Consider the following 21,982-nt stretch of genomic DNA (forward strand, 5'->3'; position numbering starts at 1 on the left):
GGAGCGGAGCTCCACCCGCTCCCTCCCCTCTCCACCGCTCGCAACCCCCTTCATTCCCAGCTCGTCCCCTTAGTTCCTCCCCCCACCATTCGCAGGTGTTAGGCCTTCGGCCGCGGCTCACTGCGGTGGCCGCAGGGCCGCGGTGGCCGCAAGGCGCCGCGGGCCTGCGGGCACCGCAGCGGCGCCGCCGCCTGGCAATGCCCTGCGGCTAGGGTTAGGGCATAGCCCGCCCTCGCCGCTAGGGTTAAAAGGCATTCCTTTTTCGTTTTTAAATGTAGTTTTAAAAAAAAAACAAAAAAAAACGTAGTTGGTGGTAAACGTTATTTTTTTAATGCGTTTTTTTTTTGTGTTTTAAATTAGTTATAAAATGATTGTCTTTAAAGGTATTTCCTTCTATCATTCAAAAAGAAAACTTATGATAGTTTGTATCATTCTAATGATAGTCAATTTAATGTTAGGATAATTGGAATTGTAAGTTCGATTAAGGTATTATTGCTTGAAAACATAATAGAGAACAATCTGTTATTGGGAAAATCGTTTTAATACGATGGAATTACTAGAGATGATGTTAAATGCTATATAAGAACATATCAGTTGAGTAATTGGAAAGTAAGTGATATATTTATCATTGGGCATTTGAATTGAAACGATATGCTTTTGAAATGATTATCTCCATTTAGATTCTTTTTCTACATTTTATTTCCGTAATCCGTATTACGTAACTGGAATTGAAATTACGAAACTGTAGAAGTTGGTTTTAGACCAGTGTGTTAATGACATTTTGTTGGAGATTAAATGTACCCTTGTTTAAATTGCTTAATGGTTGTCAATTTTACTAATATGAATTGGTTAAAACTCTTTATGGCTTAAATTGCCTGTTCAATGCTTGAACCTTAGGAGTTAGAAACCCAAGAACAACTTAACCCTTGATGAGATAGATAACTGAAATCTGATTTGGATCTTGTAGAAAACTTGATCGTCGTTTAATGATTAAATCAAATTGAGGAAATATTGTCTTTCTGATTATTGCATGGCGAGTTTAATTACTGTATTCGCTTTAATTTATGAAATGGCATGTTTTGCTTTGTTTAAAAGGACCCTATCATATGGATGATTTGGTGTTCCTGTTTTAGTCCTCGATTTTCGAGTTGACTGTTGTATTGTGATGTTGTCATAATTGGTCATATCCTCTTTGTGTGAGTCGAATAATGATTCATGGTTAACCTTAGTTGTCAGGTCTCTAGTTAGAGTACCGTCAGTAAGTGATTACCCTTGAGTCCTGTTTGACCAGATGATTGGTTCTCTCTTCTTGAACTCCGTTCGTCTGACCATGTGTATTCCTTGGTTCGAGTTCGTCTGAGTTAGTCTAGTGTCGTATGGGAAAGTGGCTTTCGATTGGGGGCCGCGCCCAAAGTGGCTGCTGGATAACCCGTCGGAAGTGAGTCTAATAAGTGATAACCTAAATAGATTAGAAAATAATCTCTAAATAAGATAATGTGCCTCACACATGGGACGAATGCTATCATAGATTCGGCATGCTGTGAGAAGGCCTGAAATGGCAAACTACCTTCCTTGTCATCACGAGAGGAGGTGTGGGTCCACATGAGGCTTGGATGGGCCGGAAGTTCGGATTAGGTTGCCAGGGTTACCAGTGTATGGGTCGGGACCTATGAAGACTTGCCATGGTATCCATACCAGGTTGTGTGATGACACTTGTCCCTACGTCCGCTAGTGTGTTGTCGTCTTGTCCTGTTTTGAGTACCTTTGTGAGTCGTCCTTCGTCGTTGCCCTCGTGAGTGTCGGTTTCATGTTAGACCCTTGGGTGGTGATGGTTCAGTTTTATGGATGTTCTCATGGACTCTTATGTTATTAGCTTTGATTATGTTCAGTTGGATCCTGTTCTTTGTAAGGATCGTTTATGTTTTATTGACCGATGTGGTCGCTTGTATAATGTTTATGTATCGCCTTGATGGCTGGATTGTATAGTGTAACCTCTTGTACTCTTAACCTTATTATTTATCCGAGGGGGTCTTGCAGTTGCGCAGACCCGGAGATGTAGCCCTTTAGGGGTGAACTCCGAGATCATTATGGTGTTATGTGATGCATTCTCTTATGTTTCCTTTATTCAGCTTTATCATGTATGATTAACTTATGTTGGAATGGTTAAGTGGATAATTGGAATTAACTTTAAATGCTTATATTCAGTTCTTCCTTGAATGCCATATTGATCGAATGCATAATTAGTTGAGATGCGATTTATCGCAAATGCATGTGTGTAATCGTCCTTTAAATGCAATAAGTTGGAATATGAATGAATGTAACTTAGAGTAATGAATCTTACTCAGTTGTCGTTAAGAAAATTTAAATATGCTTGGAAAGATCTCTTATGTTATGATGGAATCCTAGTGTATTAGAATGTTATATGTATGGGTTGTAATTTTAAATGAAAAGATTGAATGAAGTTATGAATGGATCTTAAATGATGAATCTTGCTTGTGATTTATATTTCCATCCTTTGAAAGAAATTATCCTGATTGTGAATTATCTCGTTATTAAGATATTCAGCTTTTGGATTAATTGTGTGAGTAAAGTGTATTGTGAAAATTTAAGTAATCTCGTTGGGAAACTCTTTAGGAGTTAGTTGAAGTCTTCTGCTATGTAATCTGAATCTTTGTTATCATGTTGCATCTTATGTGTTGTAACTTTAAAAAAAAAAAAAAATTGCACTCTATTCTTGTAATTTTGGCTTATCCCTTCGGGGTTTCCTGGCATGGCATTACATTTGGTATCAGAGCCCATGTTGCAAACATTGGGATCTCTGGTGTCGCGTGTGCCCTCTATTTGTGTGAGGTGTATCGACCTTATGTGTATGCTTGTCCTCCTGTTGCATGTGAGTGATTGAGCAGACCTTGTCGGGTGTGTAACGTGTGTGTGTTCACACCTTGTTTTCGCCTTCTTGATGATGGTGTGTGAGTTCTTATATGTGCATTGTGTGCTTATTTTGTAGAAAATTAAATGGTTATCACCGTTCCTCTCTCTCTTTCTGGAAATTAAAATGATTAGGATATGAGTAATAATCTTTGATTCAAGTTTCCTTGTTTGCAAGAGAGAAAAGGGTGTGACTTCTTGAACCCTTGAGTGAGCCTTATGTCGTTTATGTTTTTAGATTATTAAAAGGGCTATGGGTTTAAAAATTTATTTTGGGTGAATGGGAGAAAACTGTATGTGTTTGGTTAAAGAATTCTCCATATGTATCTCGTAGGAGTAGCATGATTAAATTCTACCTTAGTAAGGTGCATTAATATGCGAATAGATGAATTATGTGAAACTGCTTGGTTATAGAAGAAGTATTATAAAAGAGCATGTTATTGTAGCTCCAAGAGAGTATTAATGTGTTCTCTGAAAGATTGATTTATGTGTTTTCCGAAAGATTGTTTTCTGTGTTTCATTTAACCAGTTGATTGAAGATTTAGTTTAGCAAATGCTCCATTGAACTCGCTTTTGGGTATGTGGAATTACCTTAATGTGTTTAGAAAGTGCGAATGGAAAGCTTGTTTGATGTGCATGCATTAATATGTTTTATTTGGGTAATAGCTCTTTGCTTATCTTTGATCGTAATGTGATCTTCTCTAGTAGGTTGCAAATTATGACATGTGTCTGAATTGTATTATTAAGTGAGTGTTCTTATGAGGTCTTGCATTATCGAAAGATTGCCTCTCTTGATCTCTGCCTTGTTTGGAAAACTAGAACCTCTTGTTGCAACCATAATCATTGGAAATGGTTTTGTTAGACTGATTGTCATCCTTCTAACGGTAGCGAAATGAAAACCGTGTAATTAAATGATAGGCTTATAGTGGGAAATTTAATATTATAGCGTGATCTTGTTTGATCTTGCATGACTTTGTAGGAAATAGTTTGGTTATCAAACTCTCTTCCCTTCTCTTTGCCTAATCATAAGAATTTTAGAAATGGTATTAAGAGTGCATTGATTTAAATAGAATGTTTATAAAACATGTGAAATTGTGTGTTTGCTTTTGGCTTCATAGTGATAGATGAAAGTCTTAAGCTTTAGAAATGAATTTGCTTAGCTAGTAATTTAATTATGAATGCTTAGTGAGATTCGAGAAAGCTATAGGAATGATGTTAATTCCTTAAATAATTGTGAATTGTTAATAATTTCAGTATTTGAATCTAGAGTAAATTTGATTCAGTCATTTATGTAGAAGCATAATTGGAATCTTCCTTGTATATATGTTAGCGTACTGAAAGTATTCCCCGTAATGTGACTAAACCAGTATTGGTGTTTTATGTGCATTGTGAGAAACCAGTGCTTATCTTGTGTGCCCATGGGTTGGTGAAGTAATCAACCATGGAGGATATGTTGCTTATGAGTATGGGAAACCATACTGTTTATGTGATGTTGCTTATTTGTTCCCTACTGAGTACCAAACCTCGGGTTATGGGTAACTCAGTATGTTAAGGGGTAGTATTCGAAGTAACCGTTCCTTGAATAGTATGGATTGGCGTACGAGTAATATCGACGCGAAGCGACCTTAGCTTCTCTACTTCGAGGAATGATATAGTTGTACTACTAAACTGTATCAAGGTGTACTCAATACTTTCCCTTTGATGAACCTATTTATAGGTTTATGTGTGTCAACCTATTCCTCTTCCTTATTTGAGCAGTTTGGATGGTGATTCTTGTGTATAGTGATGGTATGATTTGGAGGATCCTTTGCCTTGTCTTCATGAAAGGTAGGTTTATTCGCATGTGCTGCCAATTAGTATGTGTTGGTAGGCATGTGGGTAGACCATAGTCATGTATACCTCTGACTTACGGCGAGTATCCTTCTAGATACGTCGCTATGCGGAGTGCGACCAGCGCGTGCCTTATCCGCGGGGTACACTGCCATGCGGGATACGTCCATTGCGTGCTTTGTCCGCTTGGAGTATTGCCATGCCGTGCTGAGACACGATGCGGGATGTAGTAGACATTTCCATGTGGCCTACCGCTAGGTATTGGGTAGAGCCATGCCACGTGATGACGTGATGCGGGGTGATGTCGAGGTGCACACTGCCATGCCATGTGGATGTGTGACTTGGCCACACCATATGATGAGCTACTAGGATAGCTTGACGATTGTTCCTTCCTTCCTCGTTGGTGGCTAGCTATTAGTCACGTAGTGATGTAATGTGCAATTGTGATATTCTTTATATTTCTTTGGGGATCAGCAGTTTATTTTACTTTGATTTTGAAGGTTTGGCCACGATCTTGTGATCTTTTGCACTTTGATTTGGTGTTGAAATTCCGGATTATTTTCTTGCCTTACTGTTGGAATTGAGGATTTATTATCTTTATTCTTCTGTACTTTGGTGGCTAAACTGGTTTATCCTTATTGTTTTCGGATGCTGGTCTTGTGTTGCAATGTGAATTCCTCTCCAAGAACGTAGGAGACGAGCTTGGATGAGTGTATACGAGGAAGTAGATGCAAGGAACCTTGAGGATGGAGGTATGTGAGGCTGTGAAAACAGCTAGGATCCACTACCTACCTATGTGTGGTGACTATCTCTTGGAGGCTAAACACCTTACACAACAAGGGATATTCACAAAGATCTTGTATGGAAGGTAGCACCGCTATGGTGTGCCTAGCACCATCAAGCCTTTGAGTGAGATATTGGATATTTATGATCATATTGTTGTTATGAGATCAGGCATAGAGATGCTGATCGTGCATGTTATCCTCGACCGAGCATTAGACATGCTCACATGTGGCCTTTTGTGTTATGCATTCCAGTTATGTGGATGGTTATTATTTGTATCATGGAGTAAATTGTGTTAGCTTGTCGCTATGTTATGGGACATAGTCTTTGGAAAGGTTTTCTTATGCCTGGCAAGTGTAAACAATTGAGTTATTTTGTTGCTCTTATTTCATGAAAGCTAATTTGGCTGTAGAAATTGATATTTTGAGCTAGTTCTATGTTATTAAATTTTATGATAAAGATGGATTGGTAAAGGAAATTGATCTTATGGCATGTTTTTCTGTCATTTTTGATCGATGATTATGGTGATTGTTGGTTACCTCCTTGTAATGCTTTAATTTGGTGCAATGAAAGGAAGAAAATTCTTGTTTTTCTGCTATGATGGTGGATAATTCCTAGAATATCTTTAAGGAACGTATGGTTTAGATGTATCTTGCCAATGGATAATGGCGTTTGTAAAGGATTTTGCAATTATATTTCATTTATTTATGGAAAGTTTTCTATGTGCTATTTGATCTTTGTTGAATGAGTTTCAGGGCTGATGCGTACGACATGTTCTTCATCTAGCCTTACGACTTCCAGGAGTAAGTCGGAACCTAGGGGGGGAGAATGTAGTACCCCTACCGTAATCGATCTCTAACCTTGGTTTAATCTGGATCAGTTTATCGAAATATTATGTTATAGTTAGATGTTTGAATTAACGCATAGCTATTGATGTAGTTTTCTCACTAGTTATATGCAGGTTATTCAGTGTACCTATTTCGTGATTTTAGTATCGGACTAACGCTTTCATTAGATTTTATAAATGTATGCATGTATGATCTTTTGTTGCAGGAGATTCCAGGTACGAAGTCGCATGAGTGCGAGGTTCGTCGTCACCTGGTTTTGCAGGTTTGAGTGTAACCGTGTTAATCCCTAGAGTCGGATTAGGTGGTCGTGAGACCTTAGTCGGCCTTAGTCGTGCTCAAGTGAGCATCGCCAGTCGTCGTCGGTAATCCCTTCTTGTTTGGGTTTGCGAGTCGTCTGTTTGGTTGACCTCCTCGGTTTGCGTGCCTGGTGTGTTTGGTTAATTGATGAATTAGTCCTTAGTAATTATCGTGATTAAATATGCGTTAGTGCATTGATGATTAATGGATTAATTAATCTGGTTTCCGTTATGTGATTTTCGTTGTTAATGAATTGCCTGTTTTAAATTGGAAGCACATTTGATTTAATGATTGAATTGGAATATTTAATGCATTATAATTATGCTGTTGAAAAGAACGTTTTAGATATTTATCGCCATAGAATTAATTGCTTTCTGTTGGATTCTGGTATTTGAAAGGTTAAATTTGAATTGATTGTGAAAGAAATCGATTTTTAATTGATTAAGCAAGTTATTTTGTTGATAGTTAAAAAAGAAATAAATTTTGACGAATTAATTGTAAATAAAGTTTTAAATTCCAAAAATAGAAATGGGGAGTCAACTCTTCCATATTACCCAAGTTTGGGAAAAAATGGGGGATGGACATTTTTGGAGGAGATTTTGGCTGGAAAGATGTTTTGGGGGTTTTGGGAGAAGAGGCAGTTTGCGGAATCTGGCAGGGTGGGCTCTTCAGTAATCTCTACCAGGATGGCGAATGAAGGTAGGACTCTGAATTATTTCTTGTTGCAAAAAGAGTTTCTGGTTTGCTAAGAATGGTTTAATAGAAATATGATCAAATTTAATTGGGTTTTGATGTTCTTCATTTGTTTTGGGTATAAGGAAACCATTTGTGTTTAAATTAATGAATACCCATCAAAATATAGGATGCCCAAACATATTTGTTTTAAAACTTGCTCATTCTGTAAATCGAAATTTCTTTTGAAATCCCAGTGGGTGTAGCGTTTTTCGGACATTTCGATCTGTGTATACACAGGAAAATATTTTATTTATTATGCCGAGCTGGGCGTTCATTTTAGTCGAACTGTGTTTTTTTTTATTACCAAATTAATATTAAAATTTCGAACTGTGTGTTCGAAGCAAGTTTCGAATGCTGGCGTTCGAACCTGGGCGTCATTGCTTTTTTTTGTGCTCGGACTGTGTTTGGGGATGGGAGGCGGGGAGCGGAGCTCCACCCGCTCCCTCCCCTCTCCACCGCTCGCACCCCCCTTCATTCCCAGCTCGTCCCCCTGGTTCCTCCCCCCACCATTCGCAGGTGTTAGGCCTTCGGCCGCGGCTCACTGCGGTGGCCGCAAGGCGCCGCGGGCCTGCGGGCACCGCAGCGGCGCCGCCGCTTGGCAATGCCCTGCGGCTAGGGTTAGGGCATAGCCCACCCTCGCCGCTAGGGTTAAAAGGCATTCCTTTTTCGTTTTTAAATGTAGTTTTAAAAAAAAAACAAAAAAAAACGTAGTTGGTGGTAAACGTTATTTTTTTAATGCGTTTTTTTTTTGTGTTTTAAATTAGTTATAAAATGATTGTCTTTAAAGGTATTTCCTTCTATCATTCAAAAAGAAAACTTATGATAGTTTGTATCATTCTAATGATAGTCAATTTAATGTTAGGATAATTGGAATTGTAAGTTCGATTAAGGTATTATTGCTTGAAAACATAATAGAGAACAATCTGTTATTGGGAAAATCGTTTTAATACGATGGAATTACTAGAGATGATGTTAAATGCTATATAAGAACATATCAGTTGAGTAATTGGAAAGTAAGTGATATATTTATCGTTGGGCATTTGAATTGAAACGATATGCTTTTGAAATGATTATCTCCATTTAGATTCTTTTTCTACATTTTATTTCCGTAATCCATATTACGTAACTGGAATTGAAATTACGAAACTGTAGAAGTTGGTTTTAGACCAGTGTGTTAATGACGTTTTGTTGGAGATTAAATGTACCCTTGTTTAAATTGCTTAATGGTTGTCAATTTTACTAATATGAATTGGTTAAAACTCTTTATGGCTTAAATTGCCTGTTCAATGCTTGAACCTTAGGAGTTAGAAACCCAAGAACAACTTAGCCCTTGATGAGATAGATAACTGAAATCTGATTTGGATCTTGTAGAAAACTTGATCGTCGTTTAATGATTAAATCAAATTGAGGAAATATTGTCTTTCTGATTATTGCATGGCGAGTTTAATTACTGTATTCGCTTTAATTTATGAAATGGCATGTTTTGCTTTGTTTAAAAGGACCCTATCGTATGGATGATTTGGTGTTCCTGTTTTAGTCCTCGATTTTCGAGTTGACTGTTGTATTGTGATGTTGTCATAATTGGTCATATCCTCTTTGTGTGAGTCGAATAATGATTCATGATTAACCTTAGTTGTCAGGTCTCTAGTTAGAGTACCATCAGTAAGTGATTACCCTTGAGTCGTGTTTGACCAGATGAATGGTTCTCTCTTCTTGAACTCCGTTCGTCTGACCATGTGTATTCCTTGGTTCGAGTTCGTCTGAGTTAGTCTAGTGTCGTATGGGAAAGTGGCTTTCGATTGGGGGCCGCGCCCAAAGTGGCTGCTGGATAACCCGTCGGAAGTGAGTCTAATAAGTGATAACCTAAATAGATTAGAAAATAATCTCTAAATAAGATAATGTGCCTCACACATGGGACGAATGCTATCATAGATTCGGCATGCTGTGAGAAGGCCTGAAATGGCAAACTACCTTCCTTGTCATCACGAGAGGAGGTGTGGGTCCACATGAGGCTTGGATGGGCCGGAAGTTCGGATTAGGTTGCCAGGGTTACCAGTGTATGGGCCGGGACCTATGAAGACTTGCCATGGTATCCATACCAGGTTGTGTGATGACACTTGTCCCTACGTCCGCTAGTGTGTTGTCGTCTTGTCCTGTTTTGAGTACCTTTGTGAGTCGTCCTTCGTCGTTGCCCTCGTGAGTGTCGGTTTCATGTTAGACCCTTGGGTGGTGATGGTTCAGTTTTATGGATGTTCTCATGGACTCTTATGTTATTAGCTTTGATTATGTTCAGTTGGATCCTGTTCTTTGTAAGGATCGTTTATGTTTTATTGACCGATGTGGTCGCTTGTATAATGTTTATGTATCGCCTTGATGGCTGGATTGTATAGTGTAACCTCTTGTACTCTTAACCTTATTATTTATCCGAGGGGGTCTTGCAGTTGCGCAGACCCGGAGATGTAGCCCTTTAGGGGTGAACTCCAAGATCATTATGGTGTTATGTGATGCATTCTCTTATGTTTCCTTTATTCAGCTTTATCATGTATGATTAACTTATGTTGGAATGGTTAAGTGGATAATTGGAATTAACTTTAAATGCTTATATTCAGTTCTTCCTTGAATGCCATATTGATCGAATGCATAATTAGTTGAGATGCGATTTATCGCAAATGCATGTGTGTAATCGTCCTTTAAATGCAATAAGTTGGAATATGAATGAATGTAACTTAGAGTAATGAATCTTACTTAGTTGTCGTTAATAAAATTTAAATATGCTTGGAAAGATCTCTTATGTTATGATGGAATCCTAGTGTATTAGAATGTTATATGTATGGGTTGTAATTTTAAATGAAAAGATTGAATGAAGTTATGAATGGATCTTAAATGATGAATCTTGCTTGTGATTTATATTTCCATCCTTTGAAAGAAATTATCCTGATTGTGAATTATCTCGTTATTAAGATATTCAGCTTTTGGATTAATTGTGTGAGTAAAGTGTATTGTGAAAATTTAAGTAATCTCGTTGGGAAACTCTTTAGGAGTTAGTTGAAGTCTTCCGCTATGTAATCTGAATCTTTGTTATCATGTTGCATCTTATGTGTTGTAACTTTAAAAAAAAAAAAAAATTGCACTCTATTCTTGTAATTTTGGCTTATCCCTTCGGGGTTTCCTGGCGGGGCATTACAATGATGATGATGATGCATGAAAAGCAGGTTCAGATTTTGCAGCTCCAAGAGGTCCAAATTTTTCAAGCTCAAAAGAAGATAACTTCCCAATCAGAATGTCTTTGTTAACTGAGGTGTTTGCCATTGTTCTCAATTCATTAATTGTAGTTACCTTTATCTTGTAAGCCGGTGGAAGGCTTCTCAAGACTTTGGAAACTATTTCATCTTCACTCAAAGATCTTCCACAACATTGAATTCCCATGATAATCTCATTTACTCTTTCCATAAATGTAGCAATTCTTTCATTGTCATCCATCTTCAAGTTCTCATATCTCACCCAATAGCCATCAAGTTTAGCAATTTTGATAGTAGGGTCACCTTCATTCAGAGTTTGCAATTTATCCCACATAACCTTTGCATATGATTTATCAGTCAATCCCATGATGTATTGATCAGTAAGTGCACACAGGAGGGCTTCTCTAGCTCTACAATCATTGTCAATGTATTTATCCAAGTCTGCAAGAGTAGGATTTCTAGATGCTAGATCATAAGTTGTGTATCCTTTCTCAGTGATCTCCCAAATATCCTTGCCAAGACATCTAAGATGAGTCTCCATTTAGATTCTCCATATCCCATAATTTGTTCCATCAACCTTAGGGATTTCTCTTCTAAAGGTAGTTTCTAGTGGATTAGCTACCATAGGATCTACCTCAAGCAGTTAAGATTCTAGAAAAGAGGACAAAATCTTTGATACCAATTGTTAGGATAACCAGTGAAGAACTAAGAGTGGGGGTGAATAATTTTTTGATAGATTATATCAATTAATCCTCTTTACAACCTTAAACCAGAGCACATAAACATTAAATACTGGAATAGCAGAAACAAATACCGATAGAAACATATATCGGTAAACAATGCAAATCAACAATGAAACAAATAATCAACACAATGCAACCATACCACATAACACCATGATTTGTATGTGGAAAACTCGGTAAAGGGAAAAACCATAGTGGGAAGCCTACCCATTGTCAGATGATACTTTTGTAGATTGTATGTGATACAATGATGGGCCTACACATGTAGGAAGGCACACTACCTAGAGTACACTTCTCATTACAAAGGAGTCTCACTAACTATAGAGAGGTTAAAACCACCTCAAGATAATTGGACAACAATCCAGGAGGGTGAATTGTGAGAGATAGCATCTACCATGCCTGATTATAGTCTCGGTTAAGCTCAATACTGGAAGCCTTTGACCTCTTACATAAACCCAATTCAGTCTTCAATGATCAACCTAATCCTCTGCCTAAATGATATTACAATATTCACTTATTACATTCTTTTTTCCATATCCATGATCTACAATGAGATCTTACATTAATTTATACCAACCCTAAGGCCTAAAACAATTAGGTCGGCCACCTAAAGATATTAAAAATATGATCATTACATATATCTACATTACAATGATATGCCATGTCGGCTTTAGACCAAAATAACATTAACCAATCCATAAATCATCCCGGTAACATGTAGAGAGCATGTTAACATGACACTGGTCCATAACCTAGATAGGCACGAGACCTATTTTGGGTCCCCCACACCAAAGTGATGTCTCCAACTGGTTGAAGCATGATTAGAGATCATCTTATGTGTCCTAGAAATTGCATCAACACCACTTATGCATCCTATCAAGGATTCTCAATAAAATCTCTGCCGGTAAAACCTTAAACCTGTGCCGTTAAGGATTTACTAGAGTGTATGATAGAATCCGATCACTAAGTTAATACCAATTGACCAAGAAATACTCTAGAATCATGTAACACATATAACCAAACATATTCCATTGATCCAAACATGCGGGAAGTGTCCAACAAATAGTCCCTTCTGCCGGTAATAGTAGATCTTCTGCTGGTAACCAAAACCTATCTAATGGTAACCAACCATAATAGCTAGTGTTGACATCAATGATAAAACATCAATGCAACACATAATTAATCCTTCCATATTGCCAACAGATTATAAGTGATGGAAGAATATTGATGAAGCGCCCACCAAAATTCCAGCATAAGATCAACTCATCATAGTTAACCATGAAATAGGGTCAGTACATCTAAAGCATCATCGAGTGCATTTCAAATCCATCAAGCATATGAATACATATAATTTATATCAACATCTATATTCATGAAATCACATGATCAATAATGATAGTACCATCATCCATATAAACCATCAAAATAGTAAATATCCACATAAGTCATCAAAATGTCATATATCCAAATAATATTTAGCATCATAATGAGTATATGAAAAGTAAATAGAGTTATGATTTTAATCTAAAATATCATAAAATAGCATCTATGATATGAATAGAGTCACAAGCAATCACCAAAGTATCATCAACATGTATAAATAAGTCTATCTATGCATAGATCAAAAGATAAACTGAGGAGGGACACTACATGTTTTAATATGGAGGAACACACTCCTCTTAATGTTACACTTTATGTACACACCATAACATGTTTTTTATACTCAACTTACTTTCCAAACTGAGCCTTTTTCTTTGTAATTTGGTATTTTTCTTTTTCATGACTCATAGTAAGAAAATCTTAATAGGATAGCAATAATGTTATCTCTCTCTTTCCTCTTCCTTATGATGTTCCTTTTGTCTTGATATTGGAGTAGTAAGATCCTAAAGTCCCTAGGGGATTGGTGTGTCTTGTCTCTTTGATGTCTTGATAAATTTTTCAATGCAGACCTTTTTACTTTACCATGAGTATGCTTAGTTGCATATTCCTACAAAAGTGGGACTTAAATGCAATGTCCTAAATTGTACTTTCCTACAATTTTTTCCTCACGTAGTCCTCACTTTGGCATTTTATCCTCCAAAGTCTAATTACAATATCGATTCTACTCACACCATTTGTTTACCTCATATTTTCATCAATTTTATAGCTTAGCATTCAGTTTGGAAGTCTTGATTTGCAAGACCAATACATACCATACTTTGGTCTCAAATCAAGACTAGGACATACCATGCCCTAGTCGTAAATCAAGACCAAGGTGTATTCACCTTGGGCCTCTTAATTAGGCCTCAAATCAGCCCCTTGTAATAGTCACCTTTAATTAGTAGGAAATATAGCCCCGTGTCAACCTATTGCAAAAATTAAATCAAATTTTTGACAAGAAAGTATAAAAGGATATCTACCCCTCTCATTTTAAAACCTAATGAACCTCATTCAAGATCACAATCACACTCATGAATTCAAGTGAGCAAGCAATCAATATTTTATCAAGCATTAGAGTAGAAGTGAAGTCAAGATTGCTTCAATAGCTCACTATCTTTCCCTTGTGAATTCACAGTCTTCTACTCATATCTAGGTCGGTAGCTTCGTATGACATTTGCGGCTTATTGTTTATGATAGATTGTGTCAATAGTTCACTTTCTTGCCCTATTCTTCAATAATTGAATCCAAGGAACTAGGAATCTTATCAAAATCTTAGTCTTTCAAGACTAGATCTATTGTAGTACTCCCCTCCTTAATGTAATTGGTTAATTAGGTCATTTTGTGGTTTTATTAACTTAGTTTAACCCTAACCCTAATTTTCCACCATTACAACTTTTAATTCCATGTTAATAACACTTATTATATTTATCTTGATCATGATATGGACCATGATGTCGACATTAATATTAAAATGTTGTATATTTCCAAATGGTAATATTATCTGTGTAGAATCATTTCTAATTATAATCTTGTTTATTTATTACTCTTTTTCTTTTTAACGATACTAATATTAAAATTTAACAAAATCATTATACCCCCTATTGGAATTAATCTTAATGGTAATTATGTTTTTGATAAAGTAAAAATAGGTTTTAAGGGACCCAAAACCCAATTACATACGAAAGATATTCAAGAAGGAAACAAAACAAGACAGCTGCAAAAGACCAGCAAAAAAACTAGCAGCAGAGAAAGGGACAGCAAGAGGCCAGCAAGAAATTGACCCCAAGCCCAACATTACAAGTTAATTAAAAACTCTTCATAGTTTCCTTAGCATTCTATACCAAGAGCATCATCACCTTGGCCACTTCCCTCAGGTCATTGTTTTCCTATCCAAGCTGACTCTCTTTCATTTTGGTGTCATTCCCAATAGTGGTCTGCCTAGTTCTGTGCCTAAGGTTCTGGTGGGTGGGGCTGGAAGTTGGAGCATCTTCTATAATTACCAGGTTCTTATCCTGATTTTCTTTTCCAAATGATCCACCAGCGTGTTCATATTCTGGGAAGAAACTTTAAGGACCTGGAGGTTGTGGTTCATAAGGCTTTTCAAAGCCTTCTCATTACAGACAATCTAGGTGTTGACGTTGTCTTTGTCCTCCTCCACCCGCTCTTTCAGAGTTCTAATAACATCCTCCAAATGTTTTAGGTCCCCTTTGATTAGATCTTTCTCCAACTAGTCCTCCATCTCCATTTCTTCCTCAGCTTCATTGTTTTCTGTATCCTCATTCTGTTTCCCAGAGTCAAACATCTTAATCAGCTTATTAATCTTATCTTCCAGCTCCCTTTGCTTACCCTGCATATTGGTGATGTTTTTGAAAACCCATTTCTGGAAATTGAAGAATTCAAGAGTGCAGTTGCTAGTGGTGTCCAAGATGGTGTTCACAGAGTCCTTGCCCTGTCCAGTCTCCTCAGAGTTAGGGTTGTCATACTCCTTAGGATTCAGAGCATCATTCTCACTTTTTGAACCCTTGGGGTTAGGGTGAGGGTTTTCAGAATTACCCCCTTCCTCCCCTTCACCATAGTTCTCATCCTTATTTTGCTCCATTTCAGTATCAATGTCCTTATCCTTTTCCTCTTATTCATCACAATGCACCTCCTTTTCCTCATGCTCTGTTTCAACTTTCCTTTTTTTGTGGGTAGGGGTGCTGGGTTGATCCCCATTCGAGTCAGAGTCTTTGCAGCTCTCAGATATATGAGAGTTAATGATCAAAGGATCATCCTTGGTTGCCCTAGCCTTATCCTTAAGATGTTCATATATTTGTAGAATGAGCCCCTGGTGGGCTAAAGGGTAATAATTAGGCTTTTTAGCATGGTCTGAAAGGCTCTTGTTTAGAGAGGACGCTAAATAGAAGGGCAGGGATATTTTAGCCCCATGACGGAAATGGTTCAGGATAGCGAAATGATAGTTATAAATTTTTATAAATTTGCCATTATATGGTAATTATTTTGGAAATGGTAATTATGTTATTACTTAACCTATCATTATATTAACAATAATATTGTTAATGTTTCTTTTAATAGCATTAATAATGTCGATCATCATGTTCTGATATTATTTTTTTGTCAATAATAAGGTTTAAGTTTTATTATTTTTGGTTTAGCCTAGCTCAGACTAGGTGGGGTTGTAATTGAGGAACCACCTCCTCACTCAAACATCTCTAAAAAGAAAATACCCATTAATAGGTCAAAACTAAGAAAAAATATGGAGTCTTATCTTTAGAGTGAGGTTGAAGAAACATTTGACATGAGTCATTTTACTTTCATCTTTTCTCATGCTTCCCTTTAACCAAATTCTAGCCTTCTTCTAACTCTTCTCCATCAAGCAAAGCTTTCCATTCGGTAATTAGGTCTCCCTTCCCCTTATCTTGCAAAGACACATCTCCTACAATCTCTGAACAATTTGGTGCTAATAAAGTTGTCACATGCTTCAGCTCCATATCATGACCAACATTAGCCCTATTCAATGTGGGTGAACTCACAATATTGGTTTCCACTTTTTGACCAACTTTGACACTTAGATGAACATTTCGAAGAAAACCTTAACTTTTCGACACCTATAACTTTTAAACCATTAAGAATTTTAAGATGATGTAAACTAGTGATTTGTAACATCTTGTTTGTAGATTCTAAATATATATTTTTTCAATTTTTTTTATTGATTTTTCCATCTCCCTCAAAAAGTAGTTTTTTATAGCAAACAACATTTTTTCAAAGTGATGTGCATCCCAAAATGCATCTTTTTTTTTCTATAAATGATAAAAAATTAATTATTTTGAATTTTGGTTTGTAACATCAATACCGAGGGCATCCAGTTAGTTTGTTAGTGATATGTTGAGTATTTTTCATTTTATTAAGTTTTTAAGTCCGGCTAATTATAATTTAGATATAGGTGTATGTTTGAACACATAACTTGTTCTATATATATCAAAATTCAATTTTACTTTTTTATTAGAAATAAGACATCGATACCTAGTGCATAGATATTTTTCAAATTTTTTTTGAATTAGTTTACAATTTTTCCTAATGCATTATACAAAGAAGTTCATGTTCGATGAAAAACCTACATTCATAAGAAATAAAATAAAAATATATTAATGAAATTAAATATATTAAAAATTATACTATTTGGAAAGCTTATAACAAGGAATAAATACTTTAAAAAAAAATCTAAATGAATTCATTTGAGCCCCCAAAAGCTAATGTAAAATCGGTTTTTAATCAATATTTGATAGATGCAAAGAAGACTCTATTGCAAGTTTGATTTAGAAGTAGAGAGGTTCTATCAAAGAGATTTTGATCTAAGAGCCTTTGATCTAACTATCTTCAATTAATTACTTCAAATGGGACCTATTAATGTTTAAATCATTATATTTTTTAAAAATTGTATGATTTTAGCAAAAATTAGGATGTACCAAAAAGTGGGAACCAACATTGTGAGTTCACCCATGTAAGATTATCCTTCCCATCAGAGACCCTAGTAGAATGGGGATCCTTAATTGGATCATTGAAGATAAATCCTTTCCACTTGGGATCTGTAAGCTATTCTCAATATGCTCAATTTATTTTTCCACCATATAATGGAGGGAAAACACATCTTTACACCAAGTGGTTGACCTCTCCAATCTCCATTTGACACATTAAACAACAAAATGTCTTGTCTCTAAACATATTCTACATCTAAATGGGACTCTGTCATAGTCAAAGTACTACACCCAACAATCCTTCAAAGTTTTAATAGAAATATCTTTTGAGAGAACCTCGGTGACATCCATCTCCACCAAAATATGAGCATAAGTAGAATTTGGAAGATTATACGATCCCTCATCCACCATCAAGAAATTCCATAAAGAGTTCCTTAAATTTATAAAAATAGGAGTCAAACCAATATTGAAGAGGGATATTTGGAAGTCTCACCCATAGAGGAATCTAATCAAAATATTCAAAGGTGGGATTGAACACTAGGTGCCATGGTTTCAGCATAAGCATCTGATTACCCTCCCAACACCATTGATAGTTACAAAATACCTTATTTATAACTTTCAAATATTCAAAAACTATAATTAAAAAAACTCATGGGCACTAGGTAGATTTGAATATTGGATATTGTTGCTGCTAGGATATGTTGTTGTCATTGATGTCTATTGGCATTTGCATGAATATAGCATTAATGATATGTTATGTTGTCATTGATGTCAATTGAACCGGTAATGGTATTTTTGATATTTTTGATATTGTTATTGTTATTGATATTGTCTTGTAATCGGTAGGAAGAGCTTTGAGGAAGATGTTGTAAACTAGTACGTAAGTTTGTGAGTTGAACTAGTAAATCGGTGTATAAGGTTAAACCCTTTCTATGCAAAGTAACCAATAAACCCTACCAGTTGTTTTTGTTAAACCCTAACCAATCAAGTTTGTTGGTTTAAGATCTAATAATGAGTGGTAATGATAGTCACATGTGTGATCATTGTATGAGGATAAGTTAAGATTGTTTTGGTGCATTTGTTTGATTGTCTAGGGAATGAGAAAAGTGGATTTCATCTAATGAATAGCGCATGATGAGTTACAAAGTCCGATGAAGCGGTGATCATGGAGTGTTTGGAATTTTCTTGAAGAATGTGTATAGATTGCTATGTAAATCCAATGGTCACACTTGAACTAATTTGTTTGTAATCTCTATGAGAGAATTAGGTTTTTGCTGTGTTACCGACCTAATTGATTTTAATTAAGGTTGATGAATTTGTTTTGTTGAGTGTTGGCAAAGTTGGTAGAAATCAGTTGAGTGTGTAGTTCCCTAACTGGAGAATGGATCTTTAGTCTGTGTAAAGGCAGATTGAAGCTTAAAAGGATCCGATCAAGCAAATGTAGTGCTATTCAGATAGATCAAGAAAACTTGTTGTTTTCTAACAATTAAAATAAAACTGAAATCCCCTAACAAGGTAAACTCTAACAAGCTTGGTTACTTCTTAAATCCTCTAACAAGGTGATCAATTAGCTTGGATTCTCAAATCCTCTACTGAGGTTACTCCTAACAGGTTATTTTCTTTTCATCAAGGCATTTGGTAAATCCCTTAACTGGGTGATTCCTAACAGGACCAGTTCTTAACATGACTTATTGTAAAAGCTTTAACAGGCTTGGCTTCGAACAGAGCGAACTTCAGAAGAGTTCATATAGCTATCTTGTGACTCTCATCTCACCATGGTTTTTACCTATTTGGGTTTTCCATGTATAAATATTTGTGTCATTTGGTGAATGTTTTTATGGTTATGATCTTTTTTTTTTATTTGATTAACTTCTGATAAGGCATGATAACTGGAAGCTTTGAGAGATGAAATATGTTGATATATGATTAAGAATTTTGATGTTTACAAGATTGAATTTGTTTACTGTTAAGTAGGTATAACAGTTAACTGGTTGATGTTGAGTATTCTTATGAGTATTGATCTTGACAGTGAAAGTTTACTTTGTGTGATTAAGTTTGAGATTGGGAAGTTTGTATCAGTTTTTTCAGTTTACTGATTCACCCCCCCTCTTAGTAATCTACCGAACACTTATTCTTTCATCATACCATCAATTGGTACCTGAGCATCTTAGGTCCTCTTAAATCTAAAATCCTAACAACTTGAGGAAAAGATCTTGTAGATCATGATGAAGAAGGAAGGTCCAAAGTTCAACAAAGATAACTATAGGATATGGAGCGACAGAATGAAGATTTGCATTAAGAGTCTGGGAAGTCAGTATTGGGATCATGTAGAAACTTAGTATGTTACACCTACTGGAACTCTGACTGATGATCAGAAGAAAGAACAACAAGAAAATCATCAAGCATTAGAGGCTATTATCAGTTCCCTGTTTGATGTTGAATATGTAGATGCTCATGGTCTTGAAACTGCAAATGAAGTATGGAAAAAAATTTAAGAGATTTATAGCAGTGATGAACATGTTAAGATTGCTAAAGAGGAGAGCCTAACAAGAGAGTTTGATGATGAGAATGTCTGAAGGTGAGAATATCCAGCAGTATGGTCAAAGGATAAAAGAGATAGTTGGTGAAATAAAGAGTGCAGGAGGGAAAGTGGAAGATGCCATAGTGATCAGTAAGGTACTGAGAACCCTGCTACCGGTCTATGCTATCTGAGTTGTAGCTATTTAGGAGTTGAAGTCCATTGACAAAACTAAGGTAACTCTTGACACTATCATTGGCAAACTTACTACTTTTGAATTAAACAGCTATGATGATAGTATAAAGAAATCAGAATCTGCATTCAAAGCTTTTGTCTCTAACCCATATGTGAGAAAAAGTAGAGATACTTGTCATGCTTATGAATCTAGATCCAATAGAGATGCTGATGATGAAGACAACCTAGTGGAACTTGAAGCATTGTTGGAAAAATGATTGTCTAGAGGCATTGGGAAATATAGAGGTAAACTACCTTTAAAATGTTTTGCATGCAACAAGATTGGTCATAAAGCAGCTAACTATCCTAATGGTGAAAATGAATACAAGAGAGACAAATTCAAGAAGTATAAGGGAAAAGGCAAGAGAGATTGTCTTATAGCTGTTGGCAGTAGTATTACTGATGTAGAATGTGATGATGATGCTAGTGAAGATATTGTGTTTATAGCTATTAAGGAAGAGATATCAGATCAGAAGACACTAGTGTCAAGGATGGATAACTCTAATGATTAGATCATTGATAGTGGTTGTTCACATCATATGATTGGTGATCGGAGGAAATTTATTTCCTTGAAGGAATTTGATGGTGGTGTTGTCAGATTTAGCAATGACTCACCTTGTATGGTTAGAGTTAAGGGAGTTATTTCTCTTAATGGGAAGAGCAGTGCTGATGATGTCTATTGGGTTGAAGGTCTAAAGCACAATCTTTTGAGTGTCTTAATGAAAGAGGATACCCACTAGAGTTTAGAAATGGTATGTGCAAAATCTTTGACAAAAAAGGTGAATTGATTGTAACCGAGAAACAAACCAATGGTAATCTATTTCATCTTAATCCTAAAGTTAGCAATTGTTTGATTGTAAAGATAGATGATAGTTGGCTTTGGCATAGGAGATTTTCTCATATAAACTTTGATAACATTGTTAAAGTGAGCAAGTCCAAGACATCAAGAGGTTTCCTTCATCTAAACAAACCTATTACTGCTCTTTGTAAAGAATGTCAGTTAGGAAAGATGACTTCATCAACTTTCAAGAGAAAGTCCTTCTTAGCAAAGCACTTGTTAGATTTGGTTCATACAGATCTATGTCGACCAATAAGAACAAGAAGCATTCAAGATGATAGATATTTCATGATCTTCACTAATGATTGTTCAAGGATGATGTGGGTCACATTCTTGAAGGATAAGAATGAAGCTTTTGGTAAGTTCAAGGCATTTAGGGCCTTAGATGAGAAAGAGAGGCAAAAATATAAAATGTCTCAGAACACTTCAAGGTGGTGAATTTACTTCTAAGGAATTCACTAAGTACTGTGATGAGAATGGTATCTAGCGACAACTTTCTGCACCAAGGACACCACAACATAATGGTATCATAGAGAGGAACAACCGGTTAGTGGTTGAAGCTACTAGGACATGGTTGATATAAGGAGGTGTAGTGAAAACATTTTGGAAAGAAGTTGTAAGTACAACCATCTACACAATGAACTAAGTTTTGGTGAAAAGAGGTAAGGACAAGACCCCTTATGAATATTGGTATGGGAGATAACCTGATGTTAGCTATTTTAAGATATTTGGTAGCAAATGTTTTATTAAAAGAGGTAATTGCATTAGCAAGTTTGAAGCGAAGAGTGATGAAGGAATATTTCTTGGCTATTCCACCAAGAGTAAGGCCTACAAATGCTTCAATAATCAGACATAGAGAATTGTTGAAAGTGTTGATGTTCATGTAGATGAATGTCCTAAAATATTAGAAGGAACCATTTCAAAGAAAAAGGATGAAGATCCTTGCATTTTTCTTTTGGAACCTGAAACTATTAAATCAAAAACCGGTAAAGAAAATTCTGATGTACTTGTTCAACTGGAACAAATAAATTCAGAAGAAGATGATAATGAAGAAGCTAAACCTGAAGAGAATTATCATGTTATTCCTAGGTATGT

The sequence above is a fragment of the Cryptomeria japonica genome, chromosome 4 (genome assembly GCF_030272615.1).
Source record: "Cryptomeria japonica chromosome 4, Sugi_1.0, whole genome shotgun sequence".
NCBI lineage: Eukaryota > Viridiplantae > Streptophyta > Pinopsida > Cupressales > Cupressaceae > Cryptomeria > Cryptomeria japonica.